Below are 22,642 nucleotides of genomic sequence, written 5' to 3' on the forward strand. Positions count from 1 at the left end.
CCGAGTCTTCTTTACAATGGTGGTTCCTTCATGAGTGATTTGTAATTTATCCCAGATTTCCTTTGCCGTTGTGCATTGTGATACCCGTCAGTACTCCTCGAAACTGATAGCACAGTTGAGTAGATTTATGGCCTTGGTATTTAGCTCCACTTTCTTCCTATCTTCCTCTGTCCAGCTTGCTTCTGGTTTAAGAGTGACTACTACTTCAGCATTAGTGTTAGTAGGAAACTGTGGTCCTTCTAGGATAATCTTTCAAAGTATGTAGTCTACTACTTGCACAAAGATCTTCATTCTCTCCTTCCAATAGGTATAGTTTTTCCCATTGAAAAGAGGAGGTTTGTTGCTTGACTGTCCCTCTGTGAGATTGTAGGACACCAGATTTGAGCCACTACTTTCTGCCATGAGGATCTTTTCTCCAAGCTGCAAAGCTTGATCTCTTTGAGACCAAGCTCTGATACAAATTGATGGTTTCAGTGGCTAAGAGAAGGGGGGTTGAATCTTAGCCCCCTTTTTGCTTGAATACACTTTCTGGTCTTTGAGGAGACTTTTCTGTTTTTGTCTCGTCCCTAGCCACGAGACTTTTTGTTTTTGTCTCGTCACTTGGCACGCGATATTTTTGATTTTGGCTCTTGTGCAACAGAAACAAAAATGGAGTAGTAGAGAAAGAATATTACACTCAAATATATCCTGGTTCAGCTGCTAAGTGCAATGCAGCCTACATTCAGTCTCCATCACAACAATGATAGAATTTTACTATAAGCATCCAGATTACAAACTGTAAAGTGCTAACCCAACTTACAAGGGGATTCCCACAGAATCATGAAACACAACATAGATGAACAAAGGAACTCTAAGGCATCTATGGCTTTTTTTCTTTTAATTTTGCACTCTCTGCCTTTTTCTGCTCTATGGCTTTTTCATACAAACCTCACTGTTTGCCTTTTTTCCATGAGACTCAAGACATGACAAAATTAAACAGAAAAATTACAAAACTGAATACATTGAAGGAGAAGAAAATCTGTAAGCTTAGTTAGCTATGAGACTTCTGTGCCTTGCACTCTCAAACTTTCTCCTTGAATCAAACCGTGACTGTTCACTCCTTTTATAGAGAAGAGAAGCCTTTACAGTTGAAACAAAACCAAGCTTAACTTCCTTTCCTTCAAAACAGAACCGGTTCGGCCACAGGGAGAGAAGAGGTAACTCATGCAAAACCCAACATGCAAATACCTCTAGTTCTTCTTTGGTCATCACTCTTCATCAATCCGAGCGCTCCATCCTTGGCTTGCTCTCCAAGATGGATTTCTGGCCCTTGATGCTTCATGATGATGATGACTTCATCTGCTTCAATCTCTGCCTCAACCATCACTTCGCCGCTCTAGCTACTTCCTGTGGTGCTTGAGCAGAATCAAAGACAAGCCATGCTTCAAGAATCTCCCTTACTGGCCGAATATTCATCTTCCTTTTTTGAGCATGAAGATTTTCTTTTTGAGTATGAAGGACTCGAGATTACCTCACCAAATCTTACCACTTTTGGTGATAATCTCAGCCACAACATACTTTTATTGTGTTATGTTTTCTTGCCATCATTAGTTTGATGGTCTTGATGCATGCAGCTTCTTCTTTCTTTTGGTAGCTTAACATAGCTTCCATTGTTTCCTGGATAATAACCGAAGAAGAGAAGCAAATAGAGAGAGAAGAGAGAAATTTGAAAAGCATTGATTTAGGAAAGAGAATGAGATTAAATGAAATGATTCTTTCCTTGCTGAGTAGCGTGTAGTCATTAGTGCTACAATCAAATCAAGTGTCTTGCCTTCTCTCTCATAGTTCCCATGCAATAAATGACAATGTAATAAATTTTGGAATCCATCACATGGTGAAATGCTTGGATCCGTTGGAAGCAATTTTGCTTTCCTTCTTTCATTTGTTTCGGATCATGCATGAGGAATTAACATTGGGCTTAGTTGTTATAATTATATAATTCTGGCCCAATAGTAACATTTGCTTTCCTGATAAATTTTGGGTCATGCATAGAGCAAATAGGAAAGCATTTTCAACTTGGACTTGTAACCATAATGGATTATATTGACCAAAGTAACAAAAATTAATTCAGCCATACTCATCATATTTTATCAAAACCAAAGGCTGAATGTAATTTGGCTTGCACTAGAAATTTGTTTTTCAGCTGACATAATCCTGCATTGCAAAAATTAATTTAATCATTCAATCCAATATTAATTTAATCATAATAATAATATTTGATCATCACTTAATTAGAAATAGAGTTTTCCAAACTCATCAAAATCGAATATTCAAAAGGATCTAAATTTTATTCTTATTTACGGTTAGAATTAAAAGAATTTTATTGGTAATCATTTACAAAATATTTCTAATTACTTAATTAGCATATATCCTATATAATGGAGGTATAACCGCTTTAGTTCAGATTCTAATATCTATATATAACCAACTATATTCACAGTGGATATAGTAGAATCCATGCAAATAGAAAATTGAGATATTCTTCACGTTCAAGTAATTTTGACATCCAAGTTCATTTAAGTAATTTTAGGTCACACGCTCTTTCCGTTTTCTTTTTTCTTTACGCTTCTTCTCTTCTCTCCCATGCTTCTTCTTCTTCTTCTTCTTCTTCCGCGTTTTACGCACGGAGCGTCTTCTTCTTCGTGTTCCTCCTCCTCCTCATTCTCTTCCTTCTTTTTGGTGTTTCTTCTTCTTCACGTCTTTTCTCCTTATCATCATTCTTTTGTTGTTGTTGCTGCTGTATTTTTTTGTCTTTTCCTCCTTCTCTCCCTGATGAAGAAGCAGTAGAAGGAAAGGAGGAAGAGTTTTAAATTGTGCAAAACAGAAATGAATCGAACATGTACTCATGGTGAAACAATTGTATAGTATTGAGTGAACGAAACATAATCCATTATATAAAATCAAATTCGAACAGCTTTCTGCATAATGAACCGAACACGTACTCATGGTGAAACAACTGAGTGAACGAAATATAATTCATTATATAAAATCGAATTCGAACAGCTTTCTGCATAACGAACCGAACACGTACTCATAGTGAAACAATTGTATAGTATTGAGTGAACGAAACATAATCCATTATATAAAATCAAATTCGAATAGATTTTTGTATAATGAACCGAACACGTACTCATGGTGAAACAATTGTTTAGTACTGAGTAAACGAAACATAATCCATTATATAAAATCAAATTCAAAAAGCTTTCTGCATAATGAACCGAACACGTACTCATGGTGAAATAATTGTATAGTACTAAATGAACGAAACATAATCTATTATATAAAATCAAATTCGAAACACCTCTGTCTATAATTTAGAGATTATCAATTCAATTCAATTCAATTCAGATTCAGAACACTTGCGTCCATTCAATTCAATTAAATTCAATTTAGCAATCGCATTCCATTCAATTCGATTGAAAAAATAATCTATTAGCAAAATGTTAGTATTGTTGGTGATGATGATAACGAAAGAGGAGAAGAAGGAGGAGGAGGAGGAGGGGGATGTATACGCGAATTTGAAAGAAGAAGAAGATGACATATGCGTGTATTTAAAAGAAGAAGAAGAAGAACTACAGGGGAGAAGAAGAAGAAGAAACGCGGGAGAGGAGAAGAAAATAAAGCGCGTGTAATGACGCTCTTTTAATAAGAGTAGTTTTTGTTGGTGTTAGACCTACTTGAATAAAATTTAGATAAAAAAATACTTAAATATGTAACATAACCCTAAAAAATTTGTCATATACTTCTCCCTGTTGGAAAGAATCACTTTAAAAAAAAGCATTATTTGAGAAATAGATGTTAAACACTCTCCAATTTGAGTAAGATCCACAACCTTAGTGGTAGAAAAATTGCTAAATTGGAAAAAGAAATTGTCATAAAAAAGTCATAAGTCTTTTGCATTGATGAAAGGAAAGCTATAATCAACTTAAAACATATTAATTAAATCCAAAATCCATCGTCATATTTAAACATGTAGATGTATAAATAGATTGACTTATCATCTCAAATCTTTTCAATGGTTAATGTCTAATTCGTTGAGAAAAGACGCACACTTTTGTATTCAAGCCCAAAATTAGTCTTTGATGGAGAGTGCAATTAGTTAGTGATAGGAATAAAACACATGATCCAATCCTTACAAAAATAAGAGGAACGAACAATTACCCAAGCACAAGTAATAATGCCATTAATGGTATCACAATAATATAATGGAAAATCGCACAAAACCAGAAGTAGAGAGCTAATAACACGTTAAGATTTTATCATCAAAAACTTATTCAATACAAGGTAAAAATCACAAGTCAGCTACTGCGCAACATTTATGTATAACAAGCCAATCAATTCAATTATTAACCCTACAAAAAAAATTTAAACTATCAGATTTATCGATGAAATTCTTAAAAATATTTGTCGGTGATATTATTACCGATAAATTTATTATTGAAACGAATCTAATGATATAAATATTATCGATGATCGTTTATCAGCAAAATTTATGAATCCAATACTAATTACCTTAAACAAATTTTGACGTAATATCTTTTGAAATAGCCAATTCAAGTCGTACTTATCATCCGAAAGAAACCCGACAATAATATTATTTTAAAAAAACTCTAAATGATATTGTCAGATTTATTTTTCACAAAATCCGATGACAATAATTTATTAATAAAAAATATTTTTATTTAATGTTTTAATAATTGTTAAAAATAGAATAAGTAATCTCGTCAATAAAATGTCAAACTACATAAAAGAAAATCCTATATGATTACCCTTATTTAGATTTTTCTTTTTTATTGTCGTTCTATCAACCCTTTGTTCATTATGCTCTTCGAATATTACTTCCTAATAATTGAATTCCTTCTCTTCTTCGTTTCTATCGTCTCCTTCTTTTTTTTGTCGTCCTCTTTTTTTGGTGGATAAATATTATCATCTACTCTAAAATTAATGATTTTATCGTCCATAAGAGATGACTTAAAGGTGATAGGATCACCAGTATTAACTACCAACTTTAAAAGAATTAGATCATCAACTTTGTAAGATTGTTGGCCCTTCTTCTTGTTAGACTTTATATGCGACTTCTTGGTTTAGTCTTAATTACAACCATCCAACTAGATTTACACTTTTTCAAATAAGGCAAATAATCTACTTATCGTGCATTTTGGGATAAAATGAAAGTATGTAATGTCATGTTTCTTGTTTACATTCACTTTAGTGCAAGGTTCAGAAAACCGAACTGGTCATTGAACCTTTCTAGCTATTGGTTTAATAATTTATTGGTTCGACCAGTTCAACTAAAAATCTTTTTATAATAAAATAATAAATAAAAAATAAATAAACATACTAAAATATAGCTATAGTCTAATATAAAGTTTAAAATATCATACAAATTAAAATACTACATCAACCATAATATTTTAATTTAATCCAAATACAAATTCAAAAATCAAATAACAAATAAAACAAAATAAAATAAAATTCCAACATCAAAATGTGTCGCAAATTTGTTTTGTTGAGATCATCTTTACCTTTATTTCCACCACCCAAAAAATCAAGTGATACAACATAAAATTTTACACAAATTCGCCAAACCAAAATCTAGTTCAAGAATTCACCAATGCACGTTTTTATATAGTTCGAATCAGATCATCAATTCGAACTCAAACTACACGTAATTCGAATCATATTGATTTGAACTATGTACACATGCACACACCAAGTAATTCGAATCAGGAATTACACCCACGCACGCGTTCCCAAGTAATTCGAATTTGACTGATTCGAATTATTCATGGTATAATTCGAATTATGCTGTTTAAAAATTAATAATTTATTAAAAAAATTATTAAAAAAATTTATTAAAAAATTAATAATTTAAAAATAAAAAATATATATTTTATTTCATACATTAAAAAAAAGCTAACAAAATATTTAATTACGAGACTTCTTTAAAATATTAATGAGCTATCAATTCCATACAATACTCTTTTGTCCATTTTTAACTGTTCATGACATGAATATTTTTTAATAAAATTTTTTAATAAATTTATTTAAATTATACTACAAAACATATTTTATTCTATGCAAAATAATTTTAAAAAAATGACTTAAAAAATGTTAGAAGTACTATAAAAATTTGTAATGTTCTAATGACTTAGGTAAAATACATACATGTACTCAAATTTTAAATAAAGTACTCTACATAGTCAATAATAATTTAGAAATTAAAGAAAATATTTTATTCTATACAAAATAATTAAAAAATATATTTTATTCTATACAAAATAATTTTAAAAAAATGGCTTAAAAGACGTTATGAGTACTATAAAAATTTGTAATATTCTAGTGATTTAGGTAAATACATGATAAAAATATATTTTCTTTAATTTTTAAATTATTATTGACTATGTAAAGTATATCTTTAATGTCCTAAATCATTAGGACATTACAAATTTTTATAGTACTCCTAACATCTTTTAAACAATTTTTTAAATTATTTTGCATAGAAAAAATATTTTTTTGTGGTATAATTTAAATAAATTTATTAAAAAATATTCATGATAATTTTTTAATAAAATTGTTTAAATTATATGATGAGATATTACATGATTCGAATTACGCATGAGGGAGTTCGAATCACTATGATTCAAATTATACGGTGATCAATTCGAATTCTATACGATACTCTTTTGCCCATTCTTGATAGCTCATGAATATTTTTTAATAAATTTATTTAAATTATACCACAAAAAAATATTTTATTCTATGCAAAGAATTACTTGGGAACGTGTGCGTGGGTGTAATTCTAATAAGCCTGATTCGAATTACTTGGTGTGTGCATGTGTACATAGTTCGAATCAATATGATTCGAATTACGTGTAGTTTGAGTTCGAATTGATCTGATTCGAACTATATAAAAATGTACATTGATAGATTCTTGAACCAGATTTTGGTTTGGTGAATTTGTGTAAAATTTTGCTCTTCTTGACTTATTATCGTAAATTTGCCCTAAAAATTACCTATCAAACATGATTTAATCAAATTGATTGATACTATCATCTATCTAAGAACAAAATTTAGTTGTCAGCAGCCCAATTACAACGATAATGAATAACAAATCCCAACAATTATACAAATTAACAATTATAAAATTAATAATAACATCATAATAACAATAATTTATCAAATTAGCAAATGAACAAGATCAAGAACATAAATTAAAATAAAAATATTTACTCAAATTAAAATTAGACAAGAATGCAACCTAATAATTAGTCAATCACAGAGTAAAAAAAATAGCACCTCAATAACAATTTTACAAATTACCAAATTAATAATAATATGAACTCAGATTATTACCACAACAACATTTAAAATATTTAAAACAAAAAAACAACAGCAAAAAAAATCCGACAGCAACCCAAATACAAGAAAGAACAAGAATAAAAAAAAATCACTTCACACATCTGTAGCTCCAACAGGTGATGCTGAAGGTTGAATCCTCGAATATGCGACAGAGAGGGAGCTCAGATGAAAGCTGCACAGTGGAGGAAGCACCACAATACAGAGGCGATGGAAGCTCAGAACGGATGTGGAATCTCAAAATGGACGAGAAAGCGTGGCAAACAGACGCGTTATGACGATGATGGCACTGTGCAGATGGCGGGGTGTAGATCGCGATGGTGGTAGTGGCTGGGCGTTAAGGAACAGCAACGAGATGGAGGATCCTCTCTGCTGCATGCCTACGTTCTCAGACTAGAGGGGCTAAGGAGAGAGAAAGCTTAGGAAAAATCAAAATTAGCGCTTGGTTTTTTCTTTTAAAATTTTTGCAAAATGCGTTGAAGTAGTTTTTTGAAAACCAACCGAATCTCAGTTCATTCAGACTGATCGATTTTTGTCTGGTTTAATGGTTTGGTGCCGGTTTTTAGAGGAGGCGATTTTCCTTGTTGCCCGAGCCGCTGCAGCCACCGGTTCCCGATCTGACTAATCGGTTCGAACCGGTTTTCAGAATCTTGCTTTAGTGGTATAGTAATCTTTATGCTTTTGCATTCTGTCTCAAGAATTTGAATCAAACCATTCATATTTAAACACAAATATTGTGTGCGTAGTGTGACAAAAATGTTGTAATTGAATTACGTTGTGCAACACACCAAACCAATCAAAATGACTACTACCTGTGTCTCTGCAGAACCAAACCCCACTATTATCTAATTTTTTACCCATTAACCATTGAAAAGAATAAAATCAATAACCGTTGACGTTGTAAATTGGATAGCTCATCCCTTTATTCATTAGACTCCAACTAAGTGCAAAAAGTTCAACATTTTTTATGTAATATAGATTCGACCGAACGTATTCTTTGAACCAAAGTGAAAACTTATCAATTGAAGAATCAGAATTTGTTTGTTGAAATAACCTATGTAGAAATAGTATTATAACGAGATTAATTATCTAAATAAGTAATACCAATCTTTGAAATATATAACAAGTTATTTAAATTAGTTAACAAACTTACGACATATAGGATGAAATATGATAACAATTTAGTAATACATGTAGATGTGCAGCCTTAACTTCCTTCTGCTCTAACTAGTGTTCACTTTTCCATGCCTAGCACATTTTCTTTTTAAACAAAAATAAGGTATTTTGGTCCACTCAACGAGAATTCTCCCCTATCAACGTTCCTACCACTTCTAGTTCTCCAGGTTTCAACATGTGGCTTAAAATAGATGGAACAAAATGTGGAAGTTTCTTTGGCTAGAAAGGCCTCGCATACGGATCCCTCGACACGAACTCTATTTTTCACAGTTTGCTTGAATGACCCAATCAATCTTTCAAATGCATACATCCATCTAAATTAGATGACCCACACATTCTTGCTTCATAAGGCAGGTCAATTGGTCAGTATTCCATCACATAAAAAAAATTAGGAGAGAATATCCTCTGTAGCTCACACAATATCATGGGGATGTTCTTCTCCATCACCCAAAGATCAATAACCTTTAATATGGTAGCATACAACTCTCTAAAAAACTCACTTATTGTTGTGAGTGGTTTTCACATGTTAGTGGAAAGTTCTCTGAAGATAACAGAAAGCAATGACTCTAGAAAAATATGACAGTCATGACTCTTCAGTTCAGCAAGCTTACCCTGAGCGACATTTGCATATCTACTCAAGTTAGAGGTTTAACCATCGAAAAATCTCAAAACCCTAATCCATCTACAAATATTCTGTCTCTATTCTTTTGTCAAAAGCATACACAGCCTTTGGCTTAAACCACCATCCATTATCAATCCTCTTTAAGTGCGTATTAGGTCGCTTGCAAATTTCAACCAAGTCTAACTTAGCTTTATTGTTATCCTTGATTTGATCACCGTCCATGACCGTTTGTGATGAGTGGATAATTTATACGCTTTTTGGCATTGTTTTTACATAGTTTTTAGTATGTTTTAGTTACTTTTTATTACATTTTTATTAGTTTTTATGCAAAAATCACATTTCTGGACTTTAGTATGAGTTTGTGTGTTTTTCTGTAATTTCAGGTATTTTCTGGCTAAAATTGAGGGACCTGAGCAAAAGTCTAATTCAGAGGCTGAGAAAGGACTGCAGATTTGTTGGATTCTGTCTCTCCTGCACTCGAAGTGGATTTTCTGGAGCTACAGAAGCCCAATTGGCGCGCTCTCAATTGTGTTGGAAAGTAGACACCTTGGGCTTTCCAGAGACCCTTTTCTAGTGTAAAACGCCGGAACTGACACCAGAACTGGAGTTAAACGCCCAAACTGGCATCCAAGCTGGCGTTTAACTCTAGAAAAGGCCTATGCACGTGTAAAGCTCAACGCTCAGCCCAAGCACATACCAAGTGGGCCCCGGAAGTAAATTTCTGCACTATCTGCACTTAGTTACTTATTTGTTGTAATCCCTAGTAACTAGATTAGTATAAATAGCACTCTTTACTAGTGTATTAGGGACTTTTGGAGACTTTTATGTTACATTTGGGAGGCTGGCCATTCGGCCATGCCTAGACCTCTTTTCTCTTATGTATTTTCTACAGTGGAGTTTCTACACCTCATCGCTTAAGGTGCGGAGCTCTGCTGTTCTTTATGAATTAATGAAAGTACTATTATTTTTCTTTCAATTCATGCTTACTTCTTCTCCAAGATATACTCTCGTACTTAATTTAGTTAAGTCAGAATGAAGGGGTGACCCGTGACAATCACCCACTATCTTCGTTACTCACTTAGCCAAGATCCGCGTGCCTGACAACCACAAGCGGTCTACATGATGTTCAACGTAGTCATTGGACGACAGCCGGAGTATAATCTTTTGGGTCTCTAATCCACGGACCGAGTCCATGAGGTTAGAACCTTCGTGGTATAGGCTAGAACCAATTGGCAGCATTCCTGAGATCTGGAAAGTCTAAACCTTGTCTGTGGTATTCCTTGTAGGATCTGGGAAGGGATGACTGTGATGAACTTCAAACTCACAAATGTTGGGCGTAGTGACAGTGTGCAAAAGGATAGAGAGATCCTATTCTGACACAAGTGAGAACCGACAGATGATTATCCATGCGGTACCTGTGCCTGGTATTTTTCATCCGAGATGAGAAATCTGACAGTTGATTAGCCATACAGAAACTGTACCTGGACCATTTTCACTAAGAGGACGGATGGTAGCCATTGACAACGGTGATCCACCAACATACAGCTTGCCATGGAAGGGAGCACGCATGATTGGATGAAGACAATAGGAAAGCAGAGGTTCAGAAGCAACAAAGCATCTCCAAACGCTTATCTGAAATTCCCACCAATGAATTACGTAAGTATCTTTATTTTAATTTGTGTTTTATTTGTCTTTCAATTATCAAAACTCATAACCAATTAAATCCGCCTGACTAAGATTTACAGGATGACCATAGCTTGCTTCAAGCCGGCAATCTCCGTGGGATCAACCCTTACTCGCGTAAGGTTTTTATTACTTGGATGACCCAGTGCACTTGCTGGTTAGTTGTACCAGAGTTGTGAAAAGTGTGATAGCAATTCCGTGCACCAAGTTTTTGGCACTGTTGCAGGGGATTGTTCGAGTTTGGATAATTGACAGTTCATCTTGTTGCTTAGATTATGTAACCTTCTTTCTTGTTTCAACCTTTATTTTCTTTTCAAAAAGTTTTCAAAAAAAAAAAAGAGAGTTTTCGAAAAAAATAAGAAAAACACAAAAAAAAAATTAAAATCATAAAAGCCAAAAAAACTTGTGTTTCTTGTTTGAGTCTAGTGTCAAATTTTAAGTTTGGTGTCAACTGCATGTTTTTAATTTTTCTTTATTTTCGAAAATTCATGCATTGTGTTCTTCTTTGATCTTCAAGTTGTTCTTGATGATTTTCCTTGTTTGATCTTTAATTTTTCTTATTTTGTGTCTTTTCTTATTTTTCTGGTGTATTTTCGAATTGTTAGTGTCCCTAGTACAAAAGTTCTTAAGTTTGGTGTCTTGCATGTCTTTCTTTTCTTAAAAATTTTTAAAAAATATGCTCTTGATGTTTGTCATGATCTTCAAAGTGTTCTTGGTGTTCATCTTGACATTTAAAGTGTTCTTGCATGCATTATTTCTTTTGATCTTAAATTTTTATGTTTTGTTTCATTTTGATGTTTTTTTTCTCTCCTTAGTAAAAATTCAAAAGTTAAAAAAAAATATATTTTCCTTATTCTTCTCATAATTTTCGAAATTTTGAGTTGACTTGGTCAAAAAATTTTAAAATATAGTTGTTTCTTGTTAGTCAAGTCAAAATTTCAATTTAAAAACTTTATCTTTTCAAATCTTTTTCAAAATCAATTCCTTTTCATTTTTTTTCATGATTTTCGAATTTTATTCGTAAAATTTTTCAAAATCTTTTTCATTTTTCTTTTAATGTTTTCGAAAATTTTAAAACTAATTTTTCAAAATTTTTTTCTTAATTTTATTTCATATTTTCGAAAATTCTTACTAACAATTAATGTTTTGATTCAAAAATTTCAAGTTTGTTACTTTCTTGTTAAGAAAGCTTCAATCTTTGAATTCTAGAATTATATCTTTTAGTTTCTTGTTAGTCAAGTCATCAACTTTAATTTTAAAAATCAAATCTTTTTAATTTCTTTTTCAATTCTTTTTCAAAATAAATTTCAATCATATATTTTTAAAATTTTAATTTCAAAATCTTTTTCAAACTTCTTATCTTTTCAAAATTTATTTTCAAATCTTTTTCAACTAACTACTTAACTTGTTTGTTTTAATTTAAAAAAAAAAAGTTTACTATTTCTTATCTTTTTCAAAACCACCTAACTACTTTTCCACTTCTAATTTTCGAAAATCACTAACCACTTTTTCAAAAATATTTTTAATTAACTAATTGCTTTAGTTTTTAATTTTCTTGTATTTCTTTTCAAATTTTCGAAACTAACTTAATTAATTAAATAAAAATAAAAATATTTTTCTTTTCCAAATATTCTCTCTCTCATCTCTTTCTATTTATTTCATTTATTCACTAACATTTCTCTTCTACTCATCTAATAATTCGAACCCTATTCCTCTCTCTGTGTTCGAATTCTTCTTATTCTCTCTACCTCATTCTTCTATTCTTCTTTTCCTCTGACACATAAAGGAATCTCTATACTGTGACATAGAGGATTCTACTACTCTTTTTGTTCTCTTCTTTTTCATATGAGTAGGAACAAGGATAAGGACATTCTTGTTGAAGCTAATCATGAACCTGAAAGGACTTTGAAGAGGAAGCTAAGAGAAGCTAAAGTACAACACTCCAGAGAGGACCTTACAGAAAAGAAGCATCTCAATTCCTGCAATTGGAGCAAACAACTTTGAGCTTAAGCCTCAATTAGTTTCTCTAATGCAGCAAAATTGCAAGTTTCATGGACTTCCATTGGAAGATCCTCATCAGTTCTTAGCTAAATTCTTGCAAATCTGTGACACTGTTAAGATCAATGGGGTTGATCCCGAGATTTACAAACTTATGCTTTTCCCCTTTGCTGTAAGAGACAGAGCTATGATATGGTTGGACTTACAACCTAGGGAAAGCCTGAACTCTTGGGAAAAGTTGGTCAATACTTTCTTGGCCAAATTTTTTCCATCTCAAAAGATGAGCAAGTTTAGAGTGGAAGTCCAAACCTTCAGACAAAAGGAATGTGAATCCTTGTATGAAGCTTGGGAAAGATACAAGCAATTGATCAGAAGGCGTCCTTCTGACATGCTTTTAGATTTGAGCATCTTGGATATATTCTATGATGGTCTGTCTGAATTATCCAAGATGTCATTGGACCACTCTTCTGGTGGATCTCTTCATCTGAAGAGAACCCCTACAGAAGCTCAGAAATTCATTGAGGTGGTTGCAAATAATCAGTTCATGTACACTTCTGAAAGAAATCCTGTGAGTAATGGGATGACTCAGAAGAAAGGAGTTTTTGAGATTGATACTCTGAATGCCATATTGGCTCAGAATAAAATATTGACTCAGCAAGTCAATATGCTTTCTCAGAATCTAACTGGATTGCAAGATGCACCCGGCAGTACTAAAGAAGCTTCCTCTGAAAGATAAGCTTATGACCCTGAGAATCATGCAATGGAAGAGGTGAATTACATAGGAGAATCCTATGGAAACACCTATAATCCTTCATGGAGAAATCATCCAAATTTCTCATGGAAGGATCAACAAAAGCCTCAAAAAAGCTTCAATAATAATAATGGTGGGAGAAATAGGTTTAGCAATAGCAAGCCTTTTCCATCATCTTCTCAGCAATAAACAGAGAATTCTGAGCATAGCAACTCTGGTTTAGCAAATATAGCCTCTGATCTATCTAAGGTCACTCTCAGTTTCATGACTGAAACAAGGTCCTCCATCAGAAATTTGGAAGCACAAGTGGGTCAGCTGAGTAAAAGAGTTACTGAAACTCCTCCTAGTACTCTCCCAAGCAATACAGAAGAGAATCCAGAGAGAGTGCAAGGCCATCAATATAACCAAAATGGCCGAACCTATAGAGGAGAAAGAGGCAGTAATTTTCAGTGAGGAAGACCTCAATGGATGCCCACTAGCCAATATGGAAGTCCCTAATGAGGAACCAAAAGAATTTGAGGCTCATACAGAGACCATAGAGATTCCACTAAACTTTCTATTACCATTCATGAGCTCTGATGAGTATTCTTCCTTTGAAGAAGATGAAGATATTGTTGAAGAGCAAGTTGCTCGATACCTAGGAGCAATCATGAAGCTGAATGCCAAGTTATTTGGTAATAAAACTTGGGAGGATGAATCTCCATTGCTCATTAGTGAACTAAATGCCTGGGTTTAGCAGACATTACCTCAAAAGAAACCGGATCCTGGAAGGTTCTTAATACCTTGTACCATAGGCACCATGACCTTTGAGAAGGCTCTGTATGACCTGGGGTCAGGTATAAACCTCATGCCACTCTCTGTAATGGAGAAACTAGGGACCTTTGAGGTACAAGCTGCAAGAATCTCACTAGAGATGGCAGACAAATCAATGAAGCAGGCTTATGGACTTGTAGAGGATGCCTTAGTGAAAGTTGAAGGCCTTTACATCCTTGCTGACTTCATAACCCTAGATACTTGGAAGGATGAGGATGAATCCATCATCCTTGGAAGACCCTTCCTAGCCACAGCAAGGGCTGTGATTGATGTGGAGAGAGGAGAGTTAGTCCTTCAATTGAATAAAGACTACCTTGTGTTTAAGGCTCAAGGATCTTCTTCTGTAAACATGGAGAAGAAGCATGAAGAGCTTCATCCAATTCTCCCCATACAGAGTCAAGCAGAGCCCCCACATTCAAACTCTAAGTTTGGTGTTGGGGGGCCACAATCATGTTCTGAGCATCTGTGAAGCTCTGTAAGAGCTTCCTGTCAAGCTATTGACATTAAAGAAGCGCTTATTGGGAGGCAACCCAATCTTATTTATCTATGTTAATTACTTTTCCATTTCAATTTCCATTGTTAGTTTATGTTTTCTTTAGGTTGATGATCATGTGGAGTCACAAAAATAGCTGCAGAATTAAAGCGGAATAAAAAACAGCATCAAAAATAGCGCACCCTGGAGGATAGGCTTACTGGCGTTTAAACGTGAGTAAGGATAGCAGAATGGGCATTTAACGCCCAGTCTAGCAGCATTCTGAGCGTTAAATGCTAGAATTGGCAGACAGACTGGCGTTTAACGCCAGAAAAAGGTGTCTGGTGTCTGGCTGGCGTTAAACACAGTAAGGGGCATTAGACCGGCGTTTAACGCTAGAAAAAGGCATCTGATTGGCGTTAGACACCAGAAAGGGGCATCATCATGGCGTTTAATGCTAGGAAAGGCAGCAGAATGGCGTTTAAATGCCAGAAAGGGCTATCCAGGGGCGTTTACACGCCAGAAAGGTGCAGGGATGTGAAATTCTTGACACCTCAGGATCTGTAGACCCCATAGGATCCCCACCTACCCCAACTCACTCTCTCTCCTCTTCACACCTTTCCATAACACTCTTCCCCAAACACCATTCACCTATCAAGTCCTACCCTTTTCCCTATAATCTCTTCACCACTCACATTCATCCACTGTTCCACAAAAACCCATCATAAAATCCCACCTACCTTACCATTCAAATTCAAAACACTTCCTTCCCAAACCCACCCCTTTTCACATGGATTCCCCCTCTCTCTTACCCTATAAATACCCCTCCTTACTCCTCCACTTTCATACATCACAAACACTTCATCACCCCCTTGGCCGAACCATTCATCCCCTTCTATATCCTCCATTTCCTCTTCTTTTCCTCCTTTCTTTCTTTTTTTTTTGCTCAAGGACGAGCAAACCTTTTAAGTTTGGTGTGAAAAAAAAGTTCTGCTTTTTGTTTTTCCATAACCATTAATGGCACCTAAGGCTGGAGAAATCTCTAGGAAGAGGAAAGGGAAGGCAGTTGCTTCCAACTCCGAGTCATGGGAGATGGAGAGATTCATCTCAAAAGCCCATCACTAGAAAGAGGATGGAGCAAATAAGAGAGCCCACTCATGGACCTCAACAAGAGCATGAGGAAGTCCCTCATCAAGAAATTTCTGAGATGCCTCAAGGGATGCACTTCCCTCCACACAACTATTGGGAGCAACTTAACACCTCTTTAGGAGAATTGAGTTCCAACATGGAGCAATTGAGATTGGAGCACCAAGAGCACTCCATCATCCTCCATAAAAGAGCCATGAGAGAGGAGCAACAAAGGCAAGGAAGAGATATTGAAGAGCTTAAGCACTACATAGGATCTTCAAGAGGAAGAACTAGTCGCCGTCACTAAGGTGGACCGGTTCTTTCATTTCCTTGTTATTTGTTTTTCTATTTTTCATTTCCTTTGCTTTATGCTTTGTCTATGTTTGTGTCTTTATTACATGATCATTAGTGTCTATGTCTTAAAGCTATGAATGTTCCATGAATCCTTCACCTTTCTTAAATGAAAAATGTTTTTATTTGCAAAAGAACAAGAAGTACATGAATTTTGAATTTTATCTTGAAAATAGTTTAATTATTTTGATGTGGTGGCAATACTTTTTGTTTTCTGAATGAATGCTTGAACAGTGCATATTTTTTATAGTGAAGTTTATGAATGTTAAAATTGTTGGCTCTTGAACGAATAATGAAAAAAGAGAAATGTTATTGATAATCTGAAAAATCATAAAATTGCTTCTTGAAGCAAGAAAAAGTAGTGAAAAACACAAAGCTTGCGAAAAAATGGCAAAAAATAAAGAAAAAGAAAGAAAAAGAAAAGCAAGCAGAAAAAGCCAATAGCCCTTTAAACCAAAAGGCAAGGGTAAAAAGGATCCAAGGCTTTGAGCATTAATGGATAGGAGGGCCCAAACGAATAAAATCCTGGCCAAAGCAACTAATTCAAGCTGTCCCTAACCATGTGCTTGTGTCATGAAGGTCCAAGTGAAAAGCTTGAGACTGAGTGGTTAAAGTCATGATCCAAAGCAAAAAGAGTGTGCTTAAGAACTCTGGGCACCTCTAACTGGGGACTCTAGCAAAGCTGAGTCACAATCTAAAATGGTTCACCCAGTTATGTATCTGTGGTATTTATGTATCCGGTGGTAATACTGGAAAACAAGATGCTTAGGGTCACGGCCAAGACTCATAAGTAACTGTGTTCAAGAATTAACATACTAAACTAGGAGAATCAATAAGACTATCTAAATTCTGAGTTCCTATGGATGCCAATCATTCTGAACTTCAAAGGATAAAGTGAGATGCCAAAACTGTTCAGAAGCAAAAAGCTACTACTCCCGCTCATCTAATTAGAACTAAGCTTCATTGATATTTTGAAATTTATTGTATATTATTTTATTTTTATCTTATTTTGTTTTTGGTTGCTTGGGGACAAGCAACAATTTAAGTTTGGTGTTGTGATGAGCGAATAATTTATACGCTTTTTGGCATTGTTTTTACACAGTTTTCAGTATGTTTTAGTTAATTTTTATCACATTTTTATTAGTTTTTATGCAAAAATCACATTTTTGGACTTTACTATGAGTTTGTATGTTTTTCTGTAATTTCAGGTATTTTCTGGCTGAAATTGAGGGACCTGAGCAAAAGTCATATTCAGAGGATGAGAAAGGACTGCATATGTTGTTGGATTCTGACCCTCCTGCACTCGAAGTGGATTTTTTGGGGCTATAGAAGTCCAATTGGAGAGATCTCAATTGCGTTGGAAAGTAGACATCTTGGGCTTTCTTGAAATGTATAATACTCCATACTTTGTCCGAGATTTAATGGCCTAAACTGGCGTTAAACGCCAGCCAGAGACTCTTTTCTGGCGTAAAACGCCGGAACTGACACCAGAACTGGAGTTAAACGCCCAAACTGGCATCCAAGCTGGAGTTTAACTCTAGAAAAGGCTATGCACGTGTAAAGCTCAATGCTCAGCCCAAGCACACACCAAGTGGGTCCCAGAAGTGGATTTCTGCACTATCTGCACTTAGTTTCTTATTTTCTGTAATCTCTAGTAACTAGTTTAGTATAAATAGCACTCTTTACTAGTGTATTAGGGACTTTTGGAAAATTTTATGTTACATTTGGGAGGCTGGACATTCGGCCATGCCTAGACCTCTTTTCTCTTATGTATTTTCTACGGTGGAGTTTTTACACCTCATAGATTAAGGTGCGGAGCTCTGCTGTTCTTCATGAATTAATGCAAGTACTATTATTTTTCTTTCAATTCATGCTTACTTCTTCTCCAAGATATACTCTCGTACCTAATTCAGTTAATTCAGAATGAAGGGGTGACCCATGACAATCACCCACTATCTTCGTTACTCGCTTAGCCAAGATCCGCGTGCCTGACAACCACAAGTGGTCTACATGATGTTCAACGTAGTCATTGGACGACAGCCGGAGTATAGTCTCTTGGGTCTCTAATCCACGGACCGAGTTCGTGAGGTTAGAACCTTCGTGGTATAGGCTAGAACCAATTGGCAGCATTTTTGAGATCTGAAAAGGCTAATCCTTGTCTGTGGTATTCTGAGTAGGATCTGGGAAAGGATGACTGTGACGAGCTTCAAACTCATGAATGTTGGGCGTAGTGACAGTGTGCAAAAGGATAGAGAGATCCTATTCTGACACAAGTGAGAACTGACAGATGATTAGCCGTGCGGTAGCTGTGCTTGGTATTTTTCATCCGAGACGAGAAATCTGACAGTTGATTAGCCGTATAGAAACCATACTTGGACCATTTTCACTGAGAGGACGGATGGTAGCCATTGACAACGGTGATCCACCAACATACAGCTTGCCATGGAAGGGAGCACGCATGATTGGATGAAGACAATAGTAAAGCAGAAGTTCAGAAGCAACAAAGCATCTCCAAACGCTTATCTGAAATTTCCACCAATGAATTACATAATTCTTTATTTTAATTTGCGTTTTATTTATCTTTCAATTATCAAAAATCATAACCAATTGAATCCGCCTGGCTAAGATTTACAGGATGACCATAGATTGCTTCAAGCCGACAATCTCCGTGGGATCGACCCTTACTCGCGTAAGGTTTTATTACTTGGACGACTTAGTGCACTTGCTGGTTAGTTGTACCGGAGTTGTGAAAAGTGTGATCACAATTCTGTGCACCAGTTTGCATGATGTTATCAAACAAATTTTTTTCAATATGCATAATGTCTAGGCAATGGCGAGCCTAGTTATCCTTTCACTAAGGCAATTCCCAAAAGATACTTTGCTTCGTCCAGTTACGCTCTCTGTCGTAGCCCCGAGTATGCAACCCTCCCTCGTTATCAAGATCCTCGGGATACGACTAACATGATACCAAACCTTTAATCCACTCGACAGATGGGGGGCACTTCTTTTTTAGTTTTATTCTGCCTAAACAAGTATTTGTTACACTGAAAAGTATGGTCGAACTCAAGAAATCAATAATGAAAATCAAACTACAAATTCTTACTCCCATTATTAAGCCAAAATGACTTCTATCTTCCATGCAAGTGGGACACGACATCCTCCTTTGAGTAAACCAACCCGACAATATCCTATATGCAGAAAAGTCATTAATGGCCCACATCAACGTAGTATGCATTTGAAAGTTTGTTTTAGTTAAAATGTCGTAGGTCTCTACTCCAACACTCCACAATTCATTTAATTCATTTACCAAGAGTTATAGAAACACATCACTTTCAGCTTTATGGTTGCTTGGACCTGGTATTATACAACTTAGGAACATGTATAGATCCTTCATGCATATTTCGGAAGGTAGATTATACAGAGTCACAAAAACAAGCAATAGGAATACAGATTACCAAAGTTAGAGTTTAGTGCGAATCCATTAGAACATAAAGCTAATCTTACATTCCGAGGCTCGCTGATGAAGATAGGGTGAACTCAATCAAAGTGTTTTCAAGCCTCTCCATGTGCTAGATGCGTCATAAAACCATCGTCTCTCCTATTGTTATAATGCCATATCATATGAGGAGTCAAACTCATGGACATATACAATCTTTTTAGCCTAGAAATTAGGAGTAAGTAATACATTCCTTTCAATGGAACTCTCTTCAGCCTATGTTTACCAAACCTCTCTCTCTCTCTCTCTCTCTCTCTCTCTCTCTCTGTGCATGATACCTTAGTGCCTCGCCAAATTTGCAAGCAGTGAGTTCCGCATCCTACTTACGAAACTAGCTTCTTTGCATCATAATGGTTACAAGGGATCCCAATAGTTCTGACTAGTTCTAGTTGGTGGCCCACTTATCAAATGAATCTTGGGTGTAGTTTAACTCGAACTTAATACTCATCCTACGAACACAGGCATACAACTTAGAGTGGACACAACCCTCAAACAACAGTTGTGCGAAAGACTTTAACAGATGCTAAAATCTAGTCACATCTGGGTTAGGCTCTTCCTTGACACTTTTTGTAGTTTGAACCCTAACTGCATCAAAGACCATCTCATTGTATCTATCCTAGTTACCTTCCCAATTCACGTCTTTCATATTTGCTTCTCTTACCAAGTTAACCTTCTATAACCGACCCTTAGCCATATTAGCAATAGATGCAAATTGATTAATTTCTGTTCATCAATTTTTTGTTGTTTAGTTCACTCCCAATATCTATCTTTGAACCCATTACGATAAAGGTACCTGGTTATATTCAAAGCTCCTAGTCACTTAGTCAGCCGACACTTATAGCGTGGACACCTAGATACTCTTTGAGATCTATAAAGTTCTATGTTAAATACATACGCAATTATTTATGTCGTACATTCACAAACGATGATTTGAAATTATTTTGCGACAAACAACCTAGAATTCAATCAACAACACAACTTAATTATTAATTTTTTAGAAATTTTGACAGAATTTCGACTACAATTAGCGACCTCCACCAAATATAGTTGTTACCTTTTACAAACAAAATATGTGTTTACACAGTTTTAACTAAAATTCGGCAAAGTTTCTCCTTAATTTGGAGACTCCAAAAAAATTTTTCTCAGTTTTCACAGTTTAAAATAAATAAATATTCAAGAAAACATGAAATCCTATCCGTTCTAGTACTAAAGGTGGCAAACGAACTGAAACCCGCTAGGCTGGCTCGCATTACTCGTCGAAAAAGACGGATCGGGTTAAAAATTTGAGACTGCTATAATAGAAAAGTCGCCTAACCCACATTGCCTAATACATGGGTTTTGGCGGATTTCAGCGGACTTGCCCGGTGGGCCCGCCATTCTATTTTTTTTAGTTCCAATAAAAAATTACTTAGACCCATATTAATACTATAAACCCGACCCAGCATAATAAACCCAATGTTAAAAGTTATAATTTGGACTATGTTTGATTGATTAGAAACTTGGACAATGTTTATTTTACTTTGGACAATGTTGGTTTTATTATTTTGTTTTAAAAAATTTGGTTGATGATTATATTTATTAGATATTTAGAATTATAAAGATTTTAGTGTTTGTGAATTTAAAAATTATAAGTTTTTGATGTCTTTCGAAATTATAAGTTTATTGAAATATTTGTAAAATTATATATTTTTAATATATAATTGAGGGCTAATCCGTCTGCCACCCTTATTTAGTGTACATCTCCTTATTACGTTGCAATTTTCCAGCTGTAAATAAGAATTTTGAGAAGGCGTCACTACGCAGCCTTCTCCACATCCGTCCTAAACCTTTATTCTAGGAAAAGTAAGTTCGGGATAAAACTTAAACAATTAACATATCTAAAGAAAGAAAATCTTAGGTCAACATTACTCTCGAATTTTTCCAACATAATGTCCGATGGTAAAAGGCACGAATTTTAAATTGAATTTGCGCCATCTGTTACTGTAAGATTTTGGGACAATTTTTTCATTTCAACGGTATTGTTAACAACTCTACAAAACTGTCAAGTTAACCGTTGTAAAATCTAACAGTAAAATCGCCAGTAATAACCTTCTCAAATTCGACAATTTTCGGTGCATTTTTTATAGTGTGAACTTAAAAATAAAATTAAGATGAAAAATATACAAAATAAAATTGTTATTGTACAGTAAATTTCCTCTACCACATTGATAAACTCTAATTTTGTGATTTATTTTATGTTAATTTGAGTGATTTTATTAACTTATCTTATATTTATCCACCAAATTTTGCATGTTTTTATGATTTCCTCTTATTTGTGTTCGAATGATAAAAGTATATTATTTGAGGCTTTAAATTGATTGATTTATTTTATTATTTCATTCCATTAGTGCCTTAATATATGTATTCAAGTGTTTCAAATTATATAGAGTGACACATACCTTATCTCAACCATTCCAACAGTCAAAATGATGCACCATAGATCCTGAATACATCATCCAAATTCGAACGTAGTACAACTGTTAATAAATTTGTAGTAACTAATTTGTGATAACAACTTTGTATATATACAAAAATATTTTTTTATTTTCTCTAATATTTATAGTAACTAATTTACGACGACCATTCTTTTTTTTTCTAATATTTTCATCTTCTATTAACAAACTTTGAATTTTTGTCTCCGTGGATTGTTTTGGGAAGGTTATAAGAATTTAAAAAAAAAAACTAATTTAATATTTAGATATCTCTTATAATTTT

This window comes from Arachis duranensis, chromosome 9, assembly GCF_000817695.3.
Source record: "Arachis duranensis cultivar V14167 chromosome 9, aradu.V14167.gnm2.J7QH, whole genome shotgun sequence".
Classification (NCBI taxonomy): Eukaryota; Viridiplantae; Streptophyta; class Magnoliopsida; order Fabales; family Fabaceae; genus Arachis; species Arachis duranensis.